The sequence below is a fragment of the Coenobita brevimanus genome, chromosome 23, assembly GCF_032717465.1.
Source record: "Coenobita brevimanus isolate Jiangsu-jjx chromosome 23, ASM3271746v2, whole genome shotgun sequence".
In the NCBI taxonomy this organism is placed as follows: Eukaryota; Metazoa; Arthropoda; class Malacostraca; order Decapoda; family Coenobitidae; genus Coenobita; species Coenobita brevimanus.
The window spans coordinates 19,046,929-19,065,562 of NC_136976.1; positions in this window are offsets into that span (position 1 = coordinate 19,046,929).

An 18,634-nucleotide genomic window follows, 5' to 3' on the forward strand; every position below is an offset into this window, starting at 1 on the left:
TGGGTCATTGTGTCTTTGTCGCCTTTAGTATTTCCGTGAGGAAATTGCTGGGTCGTACTTGTGCCGAGATACAAACAACCTGAATCGAATAGTTATAATATATATATATATATATATATATATATATATATATATATATATATATATATATATATATATATAAGATCAATTTTTAATACAGGAAGAACGTAAGTCTTTCACTGTGAGGAAGTCATTTGGAATTTATTCTAGCTCTCAGGCGATTGTATTCAAATTAGGAAAGATCACTGTACTGAAGTGACTGATTAACAATATCCAGTCAATGCAGCTTGATAAGTCTCTTCCAAGCTAAATAAAAGCTTGACGGTAGCAAGAAATAAAGAAAAAGTGCCCCATGGAACTGAAGGTGTCGAAACGTTGCAAATATTAAAAAGATGTGTCGATTACAGCATTTTCACGCTCTCAGACTCTCGCCGAAGTTGTTCCGAAGGATTACTGTGAAGAAAAATGGGCATTAGACTACATTTAACCCTGACATAGCTAAAGAAGCTGTGGGAAAATACGAGACTGCATGAATGTGTTGAGGTGCATATCCTTGCATTCAGTAAATCGGCGAAGTATAGTTGAGTGCGCAGAATAAGAGATAAAAGTTCGCCAGATATTTTAGCTCGTGCGTATCGCTTTCCTCTGATAGCTCATATTCCTAAACTGAGAGTGGTCTGATATATTTTCTGTCCTCAAATGATTCTCGCTGATATGATGTATCCAGGAGGAGAGTGACAGAAGCTTTTGAATGTAAACAGTGGAGCAATAGGCGAATTTCTATCCCTGACTGTGCTTGTACCGAGATAAACACGTTGGATCGAGCATCGCCCGAAAAAGCAAAGTGGAGGGCAGATAAAGCAGGGCGGAAAGGAGTGGGTGGGAATGGTTCGAGGAGGAAAAGTGCATTGGAAATAAGGAGGAGGATATGGAAAGAGAGAAGAGGGGCATGAACTGAAGAGGAGGGAAGAAAAAAAATCTGGGAAGGGTGAATGGTCGAGAGCAGAAGGTGAATATGGGAGAAGAGAAACGGATGTGGAACGAAGAGAAAGTGAGGTGGATAGGAGCGGGCAGGATAGCGGATGAAAGTGAATAACAGGGAAAATAAGGAGAAAGAGGAGAAGAAATTAAAATGCTGAGAACCACGAGGAGGAGGAGAAGGAGGAGGAGGAGGAGGACTACATCGGTCCTTTCGATACTGTTTGTTATAAGGTCTGCTGTCACTTAAGAAATGTGGAGGGTAGGGGATGAAGGGCAAAAAAAAAAAAAGCTGCTGCTGCTGATGATGATGATGATAATGATGATGGTGAGAAAATAAGGAGAGGGAAAAGGGGGAGCAGAGTAGAAGGGAAAAGAGGGTGTAAGAAGTAAGCTGAAGGAGGGGGGGGGTAGAATTGAAACTGTTGGGAAGATGAGGAGAAAAAGGGAGAGAAGAACATGGAAAGGGAGGGAAGTGTTGACAGGAGAAGGTGGAGGAGGAGGGGGAGAAACTGAGAAGGAAAGGGTGATGGTGGAAAAAGAAATGAGGAGAAAGAAAAGGAGGACAAGGAAAAAGAACCGGAGGATGAATAAAAAAAGAACATGGTAAAGGAGGGGCGGAGGAAAGTACTGGGAAGAGAAGGGAGGGGAAGAGAAATTGGGAAGGGAAAGGTGATGGTGGAAACAGAAAAGAAGAGGAATGTGTGAAGAGGAGAATGAAAGAAGATGAACAAAAAGGGGGAAAGAAGAAGAGTGGCAAAGAAGCAGTGACAAAGAGAGGAAGAAGGATAACAGAGGGAAAGAGAGGGTGAAGGGAGCTGCATGGAGTTAACGAGGACTGGCTGGGAAGGAGAAGGAAAGTGTAAGTCAGGGAAGATTGAGAGAGAGAGAGAGAGAGAGAGAGAGAGAGAGAGAGAGAGAGAGAGAGAGAGAGAGAGAGAGAGAGAGAGAGAGAGAGAGAGAGAGAGAGAGAGAGAGAGAGAGAGAGTTGCAGTGAAGGGGAGAGGAGGAGGGAGAACAAAAGATAAGAGAAAAAGAAGAAAAAAAAGTTGCAGTAAGGGAGAGGAGAAGGAGGAAGGAAAAAACAGGGAAAAAGAAGGACTAAGAGAGAGGTAAGGAGAAGGACAAAAAGTGACTGAAGGAGGTAGGGGGTGCAGGAGGGAGCAGGGAGGAGCTAATAAGGACTCAATAGAAAAGAGATGCAAGGCTAGAAATATGGAAGATGAGAGAAAGGCGGAGGAAAGGATTAGGAATGTAGCAGTGAATGGAAGGGGAGGGAGAGAGAATGAAAGGAAGGAGACGAAAGAAAGAATAAAAACTAGAGGGCAAGGAAGAGAAGAGGAGAGAGAGAGAGAGAGAGAGAGAGAGAGAGAGAGAGAGAGAGAGAGAGAGAGGTTACATAGATACACAGACCACACAGACCTTATGGTCCCTACAAGGCGGTCCGGCCTTAATACTAATACAGTGCTACTGTATAATTATAGGAGCAGGAGAAAAGGATAGCATAGCAGAAAGCTATCTCCCCTACCCTCCAGACCCTCCGGCATTTGGCTTACAGGAAACAAGAGAGGAAGTAATACCTTGCAGGTCTGAAAAACCTGAAGGAATTTTATAGGATCGGCAGAAAGTAGAATAATATGGAAATGGAGAATATAGGCATACAGCCACATACTCTATGCATGCACATTTTTTTTACTGTTTTTTTTTTTTTTTTTTATAAAACAGATGAACAATGTTTATCTATTACATTTGCCCTAAAATACAGTCTATGTTGACTACTAGTTTAGATGTACTGTGTTTAATAAATGGATGAATGTAGACACGAATATGCAATAATTGCTCTACCCTAACTAAACTATACCGATCGCGTCGAGATACATGTCCAGCCTCTTTTTAAAGGGAGAGAGAGAGAGAGAGAGAGAGAGAGAACGAAGGAAAATGGGAAAGACGAAGCAGTGAAAGCGAGAGAAGGAAAGAGAACAGAGGGCGAAGAGTGGATGAAGAAAAATAAGAAGCAAGAAATACACAGGCAGAGAGGAGAAAGGAAAACAAAGGAAGAGGCGAGGAGGAGGGAGAAGCAGAGAGCAGTTAGCGAGGACTGGCTTGGAAAGGAGGAAAAGGTGATAAGTTAGGGCAGATGGAAGGAGATTATTGAATGGAATGGGATGGAGGAAGGCAGAGAGTGAGAGAAGATGGGATGAAGAGAATGGAATTGCGGAGGTGGATCGGAAAGGAGAGTGGGGCAAGGAGTCATGATAAGCTCCAGAATGAGAAGGTGTGCAGGAAATGAGACTGGAACAAACAAAGGTGGGAAGAGATGGGAAGACTCTGTAATGGAGGAAGGGAGGCGATGCAGCAGGTCTGATGGGAAACGAAGGAGTCAAAAGGAGAGAACAGAATTTAGAGACATGAGCGAAGATGGACGTTGGAGGACAGGACACAATGTAATACGAATGATATGAAGAGCTGATGATTTAAAGGAAACACCTGATAATAGAAACAAGAAGAGAAATGAACACTGGAGGATAGGACATTTCATGAAACTTAAAAGGAAGCGATAAAGTTAAATGAGAATAATTCATGGCAAGACTGAAAACTGGAAGACAGGACACAGAGCATGAAATCTGAAGGGAAACAAAGAGGATTAAAGGAGAAAAGTAACAAAGCAGCAGGAGAAAAAGTGAACAGAGAAGAGTACTAAAGTGAACAGATAGAGAGAGAGGGGGGGGGGGGCATAGGGAGACAAACCGAGGTAAAGAAGGAGCGGAGAGAATACAGCAAGTCTAATGGGAAGAGAATAAAATACACAGGAGAGTGAAGGCCGAAGAAAAGAAGAAAGAATAGGCAGAAAAAGACAGAAGGGAGAGGGAAGGCAAAAAGGAGTGAAAAAAAATAAAGGGAATGGAAGAAGAGTGAGCATATAGAAGTTCGGGGAGAATAGGCAGGGAAAAGGAGGAATGAGAGAGAATGCAAGGGAAAGGGAGAGATTCTAGATCGGATGTCAGGGAGTGTGGGGAGGACTGAAAGAGATCAAAAGGCTTGAGTGAGTGAGGCTTACCCCACCTGTATGTATGACCCCCGTTTGTGGTAAAGTAAAACCTACGGAGCGAGAAAGGAGAGAGCGGAGCGAAAGAAAAGACGATGAATAAAGGGAGACAGAGAGGAACACGGAGGACAAAAAGATAGATAATGGCAGAAAGGGGGAATGGAACAAGAAGAGGGAGAGTTGGAGAGAGAGAGGGAAAGGGATAACAAAGAGATGGGAGAGGAAGTCAAATTTATTGTAGTAATGACGGACATACAATCATACATAGACAAAGCAAAGAGAATAGACCTGTGTATGACATAAGAGAGATACTGACAGATAGAGGGATAGATAGACTGAGAGATAGATAAACATAGATAGAGAAGGAGGAGGGAGCCTGGGAATTTAGGAAGCTGTTCGTAACAATTCGTGGCGGCACACAGGAGAATGCCGATGAGAAGTATTAAGGAAAAACATGAAGGCAAAGAAAAAGGGAAAGAGACACACCAAGATGGAAAGCATGAATAACCCAATGCTTCAGCCTGCAATACTGGAAGGTGAAAGAAGCGTGAGAGGCTACCAATTACTGAGGGTGAGAGAGCTGCAGTGAGAGTGTGGGTGTGAGAGTGGGCAGGGATGGATCTGGGGGGGGATGGGGGGGATGCATCCCCCCCCACCGGCCATGCATCATTGAATAAAGAGGCAATTTTAACATTGTAATATCAAGTATGTCGCGTCAAGTCTTTGGTTGAATCAGCGAATCAGACCCCCCCACCGAAAATTTCTGGATCCACCCCTGAGAGTGGGTAACAAAGTGTACAAAGGAGTACAAAGGAAAGCAAACAGCAACAGACCTGTTGGCCTTCTCGCAAATGTTTGGTACAGGAAAGGTTTTAACTAACGAAACTATCCTGTTGGAAGGCTGGAAGGCTCGAAATGCAGGAAGGCTCCCCCTCCCAACCACCTCCACGCACCAAACCTCTGGCTAGCTGAAGCTGGCGGGAAATAGTGGAGGGACCACCGTGCAGCATGGAAAAGCTGTCATGGAAATTTAATAGGAATGAGGGAAAGGAAATCTTATTCTGCAATATCTACTTGAAATGGAAAGTAACATTTAGTCAGCAATATTTATCAATGTTATTCTGCGGTTGTGTCCTTCAGGCTCTGAAAAAGAGGATTATATATATATATATATATATATATATATATATATATAGATATATATATATATATATATATATATATATATATATATATATATATCCACTCACTCGATGTAGTGCTGCTCTCAGGTGACTGCCCTTTCCACTCTTTCATCCTTCCTTCCTCATCTGTCTTTATTTCCTTCATTCTTTCCTCTTCCTTCTGCCTACGGGTGACTTTACACTCCCTCTTCTGTCTTTCTTTCCTTCATTCTCTCCTCTTCCTTCTGTCTACGGGTAACTCTACACTAAGTGACATGCCAAATGGTTTCCTGTACACCAGGAAACCATTTACTACGCTGGGTGGTAACCATATAACCAAATTATGGCGCCTGATGGTTTAGTGGGTAATTATGGCACTCCAATCGGATTGAGCCGGTGCAGGTTTATATCCAAAGGGTGGTTGGGGTTTATAGCTCACGTAATGCCACTCAGGGATGAGTGAGGATGGTCACTCTCATCAGAAATGTCAGGACCAACTTGCCTAGCCCCGAGCTCCTACGATCCTCATGGGGCAACACAAGATTATATATATATATATATATATATATATATATATATATATTCAGGAATGAACATACTTAACCGGGAGTTGGAAAAAGAAGTGTGTGATAGAGTGGGAATGAATGAGAGGGTGTGGAAAAGTGTGAGTGTGGCATATAGGCGAAGGTGTGGGATTAAGAGAGAGAGAGAGAGAGAGAGAGAGAGAGAGAGAGAGAGAAGGGGAGTGAGTGCCTAGGAATGTAGCAATTAAGCGGTGTTAGAGAGTGGGTGTGAGAGTAAGTGGAAAGGAATAGGTGTGGGAATGTGTGAGAATGGCAGTGAAATGGTGGGAGGAAGATAACAGGACTGAGAGTCGGAGTGAGGGAATGGGCAAGCATATGAGTAGGCATGAGAGACTGGAAGTGCACCAGCGAAGCGGAGGTTACGTGAAATCAATGAGGAATTGAAACAGCAGTGGGAAAAGAAATGGGTGGACTTGAGAATTAATAAACGTGATAAACACCTCTTCCTTACCAATTTAATTCTATGTAAACATGTTCATAAACTCTTGTATGTTATGTACGCAAGCTACAGTAACTGGACTGCAAGGATATAAATAACAAAAACAAGTAATAAATAGACAGGCTCCAATAATTATCTAGGTAACTGTGCTTGTAAGCGCTCTAATACAATAAGTATAAAAGTCAATGTGAGCGGAGTGGTGAGAGTGGATGGTCAAAGAGAGAAGAGGAAGTGAGGGATTCTAAAGATAGTGGAAACCCAAACTGGAGGATTTGCAGGTTAAGAAGGATAGAATCAATGATAAACACAAATGGTCATGAAAGTGGCGATGTGAAGTTGGGTATGATAACGAGAAAAGTGGAAACTTCGTGAGGGTGACTACATGGGACAAAACTAGAGACACTCAGAGAGCAAACCTCCACCAATGCCGGATCTGGATCCGGATCCGCCCCAAAATTTAATCAATTCTTTCTTGGTCCATGACCTACCCATCCTGAAAATTTCATTGAAATTCATTGAGAACTTCTGGAAATATCGTGTGGACAAACAGACAAACAAAAGACAATCATAGATGAATACATAACCTCCTCTAACCTCGATGGCGAAGGTATAAAGAGTGAGGGTAAATAGATAGATGAGATAAAGGGGAGTGATTTAAAGTTAACTGACGGGACAAGAAAAAGTAAATTAGGGTGAAAAGACAGACTAGAAAAACTGGGAGTCAATTAGGGTTAACAGATAGGTCAGAAGAGAGGAAATGAGTAAGCGATTCAAATGACAGTTGTAAAATAAAAGTGGAAGGACTGAAGGTCAGAGTCAGTGGTTTAAAAAAAAAAATAATGAGGGTGGCGTGGTAAGGGTGATTAGGTAGGAGAGGAAAGAGGGTGTCCAGTAGATGAGTAAGAGATGAAAGCAGGGCAGCGGAAATGTGGTCGAGTTAGAATGATGTGATTGGTAGAAGGAAAGGTACAACAATTCAGATTCAAATGAAATACGAAACGGCAGTGCGATGAAGAAAATGGAACAATAAAATGGAGAGGAGATTTAAGTGGAAAGGAGGGAATAAGGTTAGGGCTGTGAATGGTGGAAACGATAGAAAAAAGGATGCAACAGATGGGAATGGAAAGATGAAGAACTAATAACAAAACGCAGAGAACAGAGGGGGTAGATGGGGAAGAGATTAAAATGTTAGACAGGAAATAAGGTTAACAGTATGAATGGTGGAAATGGTACAAGAAAGGGTACAGCAAAAGTACATATAATTTCAGCAAAAAGGATATGAAGAAGAAAATGCGAGATGAAGACTAGACTGCAGGACGAAAGGGAAAAGGAGGCAGGAGATAAGAGGGATGAAAAGTAACAGAAATGATACATGGACAAAGGAAATGAGATTATGACTGGATGGAATAGTGGAAGAAAAGATAGAACATGAGAGGGTGACAAAGAAAGTAACAGGAAGAAGGACAAAAAAAAAAAAAAAGGAAGTAAGGAAGGCTGAAGAAGAGGTAGAGAGGAAAAGAGGTAGGAAAACAGGAGTAGATAAAACAGTGACGGAGAAAACGAGGTTGAGAAATGGATGGCGAAAAAGGTGGTGGAAGGAAGGGCAGTATAGAGAAAAGTGACAAAGAAAATTAAAGTACTGTATGTCAGAATTCTTACATGAAAGCAGACTGGTTTCCACACAGTCATAGTACACTAACATACTCATACCTTAGTGTAAAGTGCCATGATGAGTATTGAAAATGCAGGAACATGGGAGCTGAAAGTTTGTGTGTCTGCACAGTTTAACTATTGATCCCATAAATCCATTTAAAGCCCTATGTTAAAAATGAAAAGTTGTCTGAGGGTACTTACTGATAGAAAAATCGTGCCAATTCTGAAGCGAGCTGGTGATAGAGTAAAGGAATGCCGCCAAGCTGAAAAATGTGTTGCAAGAAGACAAGAGAAAGAAACTAAGGAAATACGAGTACAAAAGATTTTCGCACTTTCGTGTGAAGACCAATGAAGAAGAGGAAGGACAGAATGCAGGAAGAGAGGCTAACGGTAGGAAGTGGACGAGGAACGCGAGAGAGACTCAATGAAGAATTAATGAAGAAAAATGACAGCAAAAGTTTGGGAAGCTGAGTAGATAGATAGAAAGAAAAAACAAAAGAATAATAGCAGGCAATAGGATAACTCAGAGATAAGAGACGGAAGCTGAGAGATGAAAGGGGAGGGGGGAGAGAGCAAAATAAAAGAGTAAAGGAGGAGGTCGTGGGAGGAACGAGAGCGAGGAAGAGCTAGAAACATCTTAAGAGAGCGGAAGACGGAGGGAAGAAGGACTGGACACGGCCTACTCAGTGGGACTGGATAAGTGGGTACGGATATATATATATATATATATATATATATATATATATATATATATATATATATATATATATCATCATCATCAGCCGTTGAGGTCCATTGCAGGATCGGCCTATCCCTACCGAAGCAGGGACGATACAGCCAATGTATCTCTACCCAGTGGCTTAGGTTGTCTAGTAGAGACTGTATGTAGGGTGAGAAGTGCTTGTAAGTGTAATTGTAGTGTTGTAGTGGCTTTGGATATGTGTGTGTAGTCTGTGAACCAATTGTAATCGGCCCACCTTAAGCCGATTGGGTCCAAGCATACTTTATAGTATGCGACACTGGTTCAATCCACAGCAATGTCCGCCAAGCAGCAAGTGGCTCGGTGAACGATTCCCAAAGTTTATTACAACTCTGGCTGGAGGCGAACCCTCGTTCACCAGTGTGCGAAAACGCACACTCTATCACTGTATCACAGAGGCTCCACTGTATATATACTGTATACATATATATACCGGTATATATATATATATATATATATATATATATATATATATATATATATATATATATATATATATATATATATATATATATATATATATATACTGTATATGTAATGATAAACCATGAAGAAAAAAAGAAGGAAAATGTGAGTTAATAGAAAGGTAGTAATACTGACGGCTTGAAGTACGGCCGGTAAGGAGATGGAATAAACTATAAGGGCATGATTTGATTGGAGCATAAACAAAAAGGTCGCCAAGAATTAAACAGAACGGGTAGTGGACAAGATAAAAGGAAAATGTAAAGATAAACAGATAATAAAAGAGATGGAACGACGGATAAAACTGCAAGCGAACTAGATAATTTGGGGAGAGAGTAAAATGTAAAGAAATCTGTTGAATTAAGGAAAATGACACGGAAATAAGAAAGCAGGGGTACATGGCAGAGTACGGTAAAATTTGAACGAAAACTATAAAATACAAGAAGATGCACTCCGAGAGGGCAGCAATCACTACGGCCAATTGGTCTAAGACTCTAAGAGTATTCTACTTTGCCCTATGACTTTGACTCTCAAACTCGAATGACTACTTTACCCTTGCCCAAACCTTAATTCATCCCACAACTGTAGTTCACATCAGAACAAAACTATCGGAATTGAACTGTCTAATTACCCCGAACTTTGGCATTTCCCTGTGACTTTGACCTTTTCCTAAACAGAATACAGTTATGCTTGCTTTTACCTGAGCCATTCAATAAAGTTTAGCCTATATCACATAGAAACTCCTAGTTGACTTTGCATGTGACCTTGACCTATGATCTATTGTTCATCAAAACAATAGGTCATCCTCTTTGGTGATCCTCAACTCATCCACCAGATGTGATTCAAATTAGATGACAAATTTAATAGTTATATATTTTACACACAGCAACACGGGTCGACTCTTTGACCTTCCCTTTGACCTAAACCTTAGGCTGTTATCAATACTGAATTCCTTCTTCCCTGCTTGACCATTCTACCAAGCTCGGTTAATTTCAATTTAAATCTGTTCGAGTTTATCTTGACTCATAATCCAGGTTTCTTACAACTGACCTCGGACTAATTATGATTAAATTTGAATAATTTTACTCATGAATTGTTCTCCATTTTTCTACAGAGTTTAGTATAAATCGGAAAAAAACTACATAAACTGATCTTGCCCTCTGAACTCGACCTCTGACTGTTCTAAAAATTAAATAATTTCATTCATACCTAACTCACAACCTTTAACGGACCTTTAAATAAGACTGAAAACAAACCTTCAATGGACCTTTAAATAAAACTGAATAAAAACAGGTTGTCAATTCTGACAGGTCAGCCTTTGAATTATCCCTGTGACATTGGGTTTCTGCCTATTCTTCTCAGTAGCCAACTACGGTATAGGATTCCTGACAGGCTGTCCCTGAACTTTTCCATCATGTATGGTTACAATCGGATGAAAATTGTTTTATTTTGCTCTCTCTCTCTCTCTCTCTCTCTCTCTCTCTCTCTCTCTCTCTCTCTCTCTCTCTCTCTCTCACACACACACACACACACACACACACACACACACACACACACACAAAACCATTATTTCTATTAGATGCTTCATTACTGTTCATTCCATGCCAGACGGTTGGTTATTACAGTTTACTTTCATCTGAGAGAACTGGGCCACTCCCACAACATAAATACTGTGTCGTGATTACAGGAAATTCGATGAGACTAAGTTATGAAGTACGAATGAGTCTTCTTGGCTGCTAGATAACCTGACCCTCCAGTCTGATAACACCTGGCTATCAATCAATCTGAAAGGGGTTAGTGATCTTCGTTAAGTTAGGGAAAATTCGCTATATCTCCTCTTAAAACCGAATCCCTTCCTTATCGCCCTCTTCCTACAATGACGTCTTTTTTTCTTTACTTCTGGCAAACCATTATATTTGCTTTAGCCCTACTACAGCTGCTGGAAAGGGACTCCCCGCTTATACCAATACACCAGTTTTGCGTGAGACAGCTTTGGCATGTATAGAATAGGGACGGTGGGTGTTAGCGCAGAAGTGGTGACATGTGGAGGTGTGTGATACTTTGTAAGACTGTTGAGCCTAAGGGAACGGTCTGTTGAAACTAAATCCAGAATCGAAAGCATTAAAAAAAAAAAAAAAAAAAAAAAAAAAAGAGCTTTCGTCCCTGAATGTACAGTATCTCATTTCTCGCATACGCCCACACACATACAAGCATCCTACTTGAACACTCTGACTTGCAAGCTGATCTCCTCCCACACCTTGCAATTAATATTTTATTTGATGCATGAAGGATTTATTTTACAAAACTATTCCACTGAATCATCCACAGAAGAAAAACATATATTCTGCCTACTTATCCTCTCTGTTCATTGAGACTGACATACATAACTAGATTTGTTCCTGAAATCTGTCTTGTCACCCCATCCTTAGATGGTAAAAAAGGCTCATGATGATGATGAAGCTGAAGATGATGATGATGATCTTCTTCTCCTTTCGGCTCTCCCCTTAGGGGTCGCCACAGCGGATCACCCGTCTCCATCTTACTCTGTCTTCTTCTCTTACACCTACCACCCGCATGTCCTCCTTCACTACATCCATAAACCTTCTCTTTGGCCTTCCTCTCTTTCTCCTGCCTGGTAACTCCATTTCCAGCATCCTCCTCCCGACATACTCCTCATCCCTCCTCCGCACATGTCCAAACCATACTCTCGCCTCTCTAGCTTTGTCCCCAAGAAGATGATGATGATGATGATGATGATGATGAAATAGACCTACAAAGAGCCACATGCACTTACTGTAATATTTCATTAGAATATCTCTCTCTCTCTCTCTCTCTCTCTCTCTCTCTCTCTCTCTCTCTCTCTCTCTCTCTCTCTCTCTCTCTCTCTCCTTCGCTGTATATCTATCTACCGATCTGTATACCTATATATCTATCTATCTATCCATCTATCCAGTCATCAGTCAGTAAATCTATCTGTCTATACCTATCTATCTATATCTATCTATCTGCACAATACATCACACATAGTCTGTCCAAAAACGTTCAATTGACAAGCATACCAAAAATAACCATAACTCCTGATAACTCCCCATTCTCAAATCGTGATGGATGCTGCCTACCCACAGCCTCACATGTCATGCACACAGATTCCTCCTGTACACTTTCATATGTATTCCTCTCATACTATTATTCTTCCAGTCTTTATCTCTAATTATAAACCCTACCGTTTATATATTCAGGTATCTTGCAGTCATTAAATCGATTCTGTGTCTGTCTATATCTACGTATCTACCGGTATCTGTCTAAACACACACACACACACACACAGCCGATGTTTCCAGTGGACTGGAAGCTAGAGTAATTGCCAAAACAGTTATTTTCCAAAACATTCGGAGAAAAGAATTTCAAGATGTGTAATGATGTGACGCAACATAAATCATCTTCATACTGCGATTTTCTATGGCACAGCTGATGATTTCTATCGACTCTAAGATGAACATGTTGCCAAAACCAACTTGGTACTTCCCAGCAGCTGCTGAGAACTGTTTCGGGGAAAGAAATTTCAGATGTTTAATGCTGTGCAACAGTTCAAGTCTCAGCGAGTATTTTACTTTTTTTTTTTCTTCGCAATCATCTTCGTTATCATTATTTTTCGTGTCTTTTTCACAGTTAAGTGCAGTAAAATCAATTAAAGACTACATATTAAGATTGCATAATTACCTACATCTTCGATATCATTTCCACAAAAAGTCATTCTGGTACATAGTCTTGTTACATAATAAGAACTTATGACAGCAGTATTACACGGAATAAGAGACATTACTGATATGACATAATTGCCCATAATTATTGGCGGTCATGTAGGAACACTTGCTATCATTACATGTGATCAACCTGCATCCAACATTACATTAGGCCTATGCAGTCAGCAACGATACAGAAAAATAAGACATGTTCTATCACCATCAAATGCTTAAGAAGTTATCGTAAAAGAGTGGAGACTTACCTTCAATTGATGCTCTCGATTCCAACATTAATGTCGCTTATTGTATAACTAAAGCTCTTTCACTTTGCTTGACCCAAAGTTTCGCCCTTTTTTGCAGATTATTTTACGTAAATCACTAGCAGGAAAAGAAAAACAATGCTACTATTATACACCATGTCCACAGCACCTTTCTGTGACTAGCATTGTATTCCTTTTATCTACTTACAACTCAGCGTTCACGATGATGAGAAGGAAATTTTAGGCCAAGTTAAAGTAACTAAAAGCACCGACAAGCCAAGGGAGAAGGCTGGGAAGTCACCGAACACAGAAGCAGGGCAGAAACTGATGGAGAAAATTATTTGCAATGGTTATTTCACAGACCATCACTATTTCTGTCTTCCTATCAAGCATCACCAGAAACTGTATTTTTCCTACCACCACCACCACCACCATCGTTACTACCATCACATTTTCCCTCCATCATCATCATAACATGTTTTCCTTGTCATCACCACCTCAACAACCACCACCACCACCGACACCATCATCATGACGTGCGTCGTCCATCATCATCACAACCTTTTTCCCTACCACCACCACCACAATCCTCATCATTATCACAACTTGTTTTCCTACTGTCACGGGGTTTTTAAAATATCACGGTGTTTTAAAAATATAAATGTTAAGTATTATTTAATTGATATTAATATTCAATAATATTAAAGAGCAGGGACAATGATTGTCTTGCTACATCAAGCAATGATTACTCTACGCTGGCCTGCTTCGCACGATTCTCTCAGAACGAGAATTTATAAACTTTCTCAACAGTACACAGCAGAGACTAATTACTCACAAATGCTGAATTAGTACTTTTAGCCTCTAGAGAAAGTTACTTCACCCCTGACAATAAATAACTAATACTAACATCAGGTTCTTGCCGATGCTTAACTCCTATCTGGCACAACGGATTTTAAGTTAATACAACAAGACTGGTCTAAGTACCAATTATGAATGCAAACGTTTATGCAAGCTAGGAGCTATAAGAGAAATAAGCTTAACTATGGAGAAATGAAACAAGAGTTTACTTTACATGAAGCTCAAGAAAAAGAACTGTTAAATTTATTGATTACAAAAAAATAAATTTAACATTACAATTCAAATCAAATCAATGAGACCGCACTCACTCACTCACACAAAAGCTAAATACGCCTAGGAAAAACACCTTAACTAAGCTCTTAAAACTAGGATTATACAAAAAGGAAATACCGGTCGATGAATGCTATGTATCACCCGGGGGGTGGGAGTACTGAGCAACTGTACTAGTGGAGCTTGGGTGCTAGCTGACCTCTCACACTTCTTGAGCACAGGACCTCTCTCCGTCACAACAAACACTCGACTGCGTAAGTCGTGGGAACAAAAGGGGAGCAGTAGGCCGCATTATTCTAACGGTCGAGTGAGCAGGGGCGAACAATAAAGAAACAATAGTATCGCTCAGTACAGCACTTAGTGACGTGCATTAAATCGGTCACTTTTGAAAACGGTGACGAATGTTTTGAAAAGTATACCCCGAAATGGAGGGAGAAACAGTTAACTGAGCGATACACAGTGAGTTTTCCACTAATAGTTCGTGGCTTCTCACAAAAGGGGAATGTCGCGAATTTGATTCGTGACATTACGCCCCTACAAAATTAAATTTTTTCCTTATGGGAAAAAATTTGTGGATATATATATATATATGTACACATCCTAAGTCATTCACACAAGATTCACACTGTGGTGTGTGTGCTATCTTGCTACAGGAGAAAGTCGCAGTCGCCAGTGAGCGAAAAAACCTCGTATTTACGTTAATAGAAGCAAGCTTGAGGGAAAAACTCCGTGACGACGGTGAAAATCCTGTACTCAGGTCAAACTGAGCGAAAAGTCGCTACATTTACACTGACAACTAATTGTTGTGTAGTGTGATGTATGTAATACACGGTGTAGGTGTGACAGTTGTAGTGTGACTGTACCTATGTGTAAAATGACACAATAAATAATATTATGACGACGACGAAGGCAGAGGAGAAGAGGCGGCAGCGTGCGGCAGACGATCAGCTGGTCTGCACAGCAAAACTGCTACACCCATTGCTGAATCTGCAAAACCAATTAAGGTGGAGCATCAAAAGTGTCAATGAGACAAAATTCTTATTACGTTGCAATTACTCTTTCTGCCTAGCAATCAGTACATGCTACGAAAAGTACACTCAAGGTCGCCATTAATTATAGCACATGATTAGTTTCGACAAGTTGAGAATCCTTGCGCAAACTCGGGTCTTCCATAGCCTCGAACTGCACACGGGTCCTCAACCTGTGCCTTAACCTACAGTTCTTATATTAATATCGGGAAGCTGAGAATCCTTGTGCAAACTTGGGTCTTCCATAGCCTCGGGTCGCCTCTGCGGAGTTCTCTCTCGAACTTCCCCCTTAACCTACAGTACTTATATTAGTATCTGGGAGCTGAGAGTCCTTGTGCAAACTCGGGTCTTCCATAGCCTCAAGTCGCCTCTCAACTTCCCCCTTAACTTACGGTACATATATTAGTATCGGGGAGCTGAGAATCCTTGTGCAAACTTGGGTCTTCCATAGCCTCAAGTTGCCTCTCAACTTCCCCCTTAACCTACGGTACATAATATGTATGTACAGGTCCTGGACATATTGTGTCCTGTGGGGCCAATGGGCGAGACATCAGGTCTGCACCCACTTCACCACTACCCTGTCTCTCAACTGACTCAGAGATTACAGGTGTGGTTACGAACGGCACAGGAAGGGCATGTCCCTGATTAGTGGTGTTACATTGACACACACTGCAGGAACGGACAAAACTATCTGTGTCTCGTCCCATCCCTGGCCAGAAAAAGTCAGCTCAGATACGTCCCTGGGTCTTCCTTTTGCCCATGTGACCTCCTGAGGCTGAACAATGACCTCATTGTAACATTGCTAGGCGGTACTTGGCGGGAACGACAAACTGCAGTCGAACCTCACCCTCGGGTGTTCGTGACTCACGGTAGAGCCGTCCTTGTTTACGAAGGAACTTGGCTCGACCTCCCCGTGAATACTTAATCAGTCGACCCTTTTGTTTGTTCCGCACAGCAGCAAGTGTCGGGTCAGAATGTTGTTCTTGTACAACAAGTTGGCTACACATCAGATCTTGCGGCGATTCAATGATCACTGGGGTGACACAGTCTGGAGCCTCAGTCATGGCTCGTGTTACCGCAGCAGCCGAAGTCTAAGTAGCGCCATCATCGGAGCAACTATCCTTGGCTCCTTGAATATTGCCTACTATAAAGTCAAATAGAGGCTCTGGCATGACAACTGCGAGTGTCGTACCAGTATAAAATGGAGATGCCACCTGGATACATGCCTCAGGGAACAATCTCACTGATCCATCAATAAGGTTTGCATGGATCTGTCGACCTGTATACTGCTCAGGCCGAACTAAACTGCTTGACAGAGCAACCTGAGGAACCATTATCTCTCAGGACCTTCACAGGAATGTCTCCCACAAACCCTGGCTGAACAAGGAAGGTACTGTCACCTGTGGGAGGGCCTGTGGAGGAAGCAGCTAGCCACTCATGAGGCTGCTGAATTGATGCGGCAAACATTGTGCCTTGTGAATTATATACTTCAGGCGTCGTACTCACTGCCTGTGAAGATGGAACATTGACCATCTGTGGAGGGGGGTTCACTGTCACTGTGGGACTAGTGAACTGTGGGGAAGTACCCACACTGGTAGGGACGTGACCACCGTGCTGCTGCTGAGGAATGAAGGCTGCATTAGCTTCCTGCCTCTTTTGAGCTGGTGGTGAAAAAGTTTGTCCCGACGGTCGGTTGTGTGGCTGATACTGCTGCTGATTAGGGTACTTGTTGTACCTCTTCCACTCAGGTTTCTGAGTGTTTTGCCCCTGGTCCTTCCACTGCGGTTTTGGACCTTGGCCATTTCTCTGAGAATGGCCTTGTTGCTGGGGTTCAGTCTAAGACGATTTCCCAGACTTATCAGGTTTTCTGTTCCAGGTGTTTTGCTGCTTACGAGTTTGATACCCATATGCAGTAAAGAATGCGTCAGCCTTTTCTGCCATTTGGCTGGCATCTTTCACCTGGCAGATCTTAAGCTGTGCTATGAGCTCAGCAGGCCACGACCTCTCTAGCTGTGTACGCAGCATAAGGTCAATTATCCCCTCACGCGTGGAAGGAGTTTCATCTTTCTCCATCCACTCATTTAAATAAGCTGTGAGACGATCAAGGAACTGAACAGCTGTCTCCTTGTCTTGGAGACGAGCTCGCATGAACTGAACTTTGGCGTCGTCTACTGTGAGACTATACGCCTTAATGAGTGCAGCTTTCATCATCTCATATGTGAGATTGTCTCCACGAATTCTGTGGAGAATATCGAGGGCAGGGCCCTCAAATAGGCTAAGAAACTGAAGCCGCTTAGCTGCCTCATCCAGTTGATACATGTCTGCCATGTCCTCAAAACGAGCTATGTACGGCTCGATTCGCTCGCATTCCTTGTATGAAGGAAGCTTGATGCGTGGGGTCGCCAAGACATGTGCAGGGAGAACGCTCGTGGAGCTTGGACCAACTGCACCAGACGTGTCTGAAGCCAAGGAATCTCGCTTGAGCTTCAGCACTTCAAGTTCATGTTTTTCTCGTGCCTCACGTTCGGCACGTTCATATTCACGTTGTTCCCGCACGTGTTCTAAGTCGAGTTCGCGCTGTTTTTGCTCGTGTTCACGCTCATTTTCGCGTTCCTCAAGCTGTTCTCGCTCGTATTCGCGCTGAATCTTACGCTCTTCATGGGCATCATTCTCGCGCTGCTGTTCCTGATTATGCCGTGAGAGTATATACTCTTTAATTTCGGTTGGGTCCGAAAGACCCATTTCTTTGGCTTCCTGTACATAAGCATTGGCTGCCATGGCTCTAATTTATTAAGCAAACGAAACTGAGTACTGACTGCTTCGCAAACGAATGCTAATAATACAAATAAAGAATACAGACACAAGTTAGTGGTGACCAGTCTTATCTAGTTAACTGGCAAAGAATAAATCAAAAATGTAAATGACTGGGAAGACTCAATAAAAAACACAATGGGTACGGCGACTTCCCAGGAGCGAATAAAATCGTCTGGCGTTACCAAGAATAAACTAGAGTTAAGTACTCTATTGATTAATAAAGCAAAAATTCACTTGCTAAATTAACGGTAACCACCAGTAAACTTGTGCCTATAAACTTTAATGATAAATTCCTAAATATGAACGAGTGAGCACTATCTCGTGAATAGCTTTATAGCTAGAGTTAATATCCTGGAATGAGGTCGCCAATTGTCACGGGGCTTTTAAAATATCACGGTGTTTTTAAAATATAAATGTTAAGTATTATTAAATTGATATTAATATTCAATAATATTAAAGAGCAGGGACAATGATTGTCTTGCTACATCAAGCAATGATTACTTTACGCTGGCATGCTTCGCACGATTCTCTCAGAACGAGAATTTATAAACTTTC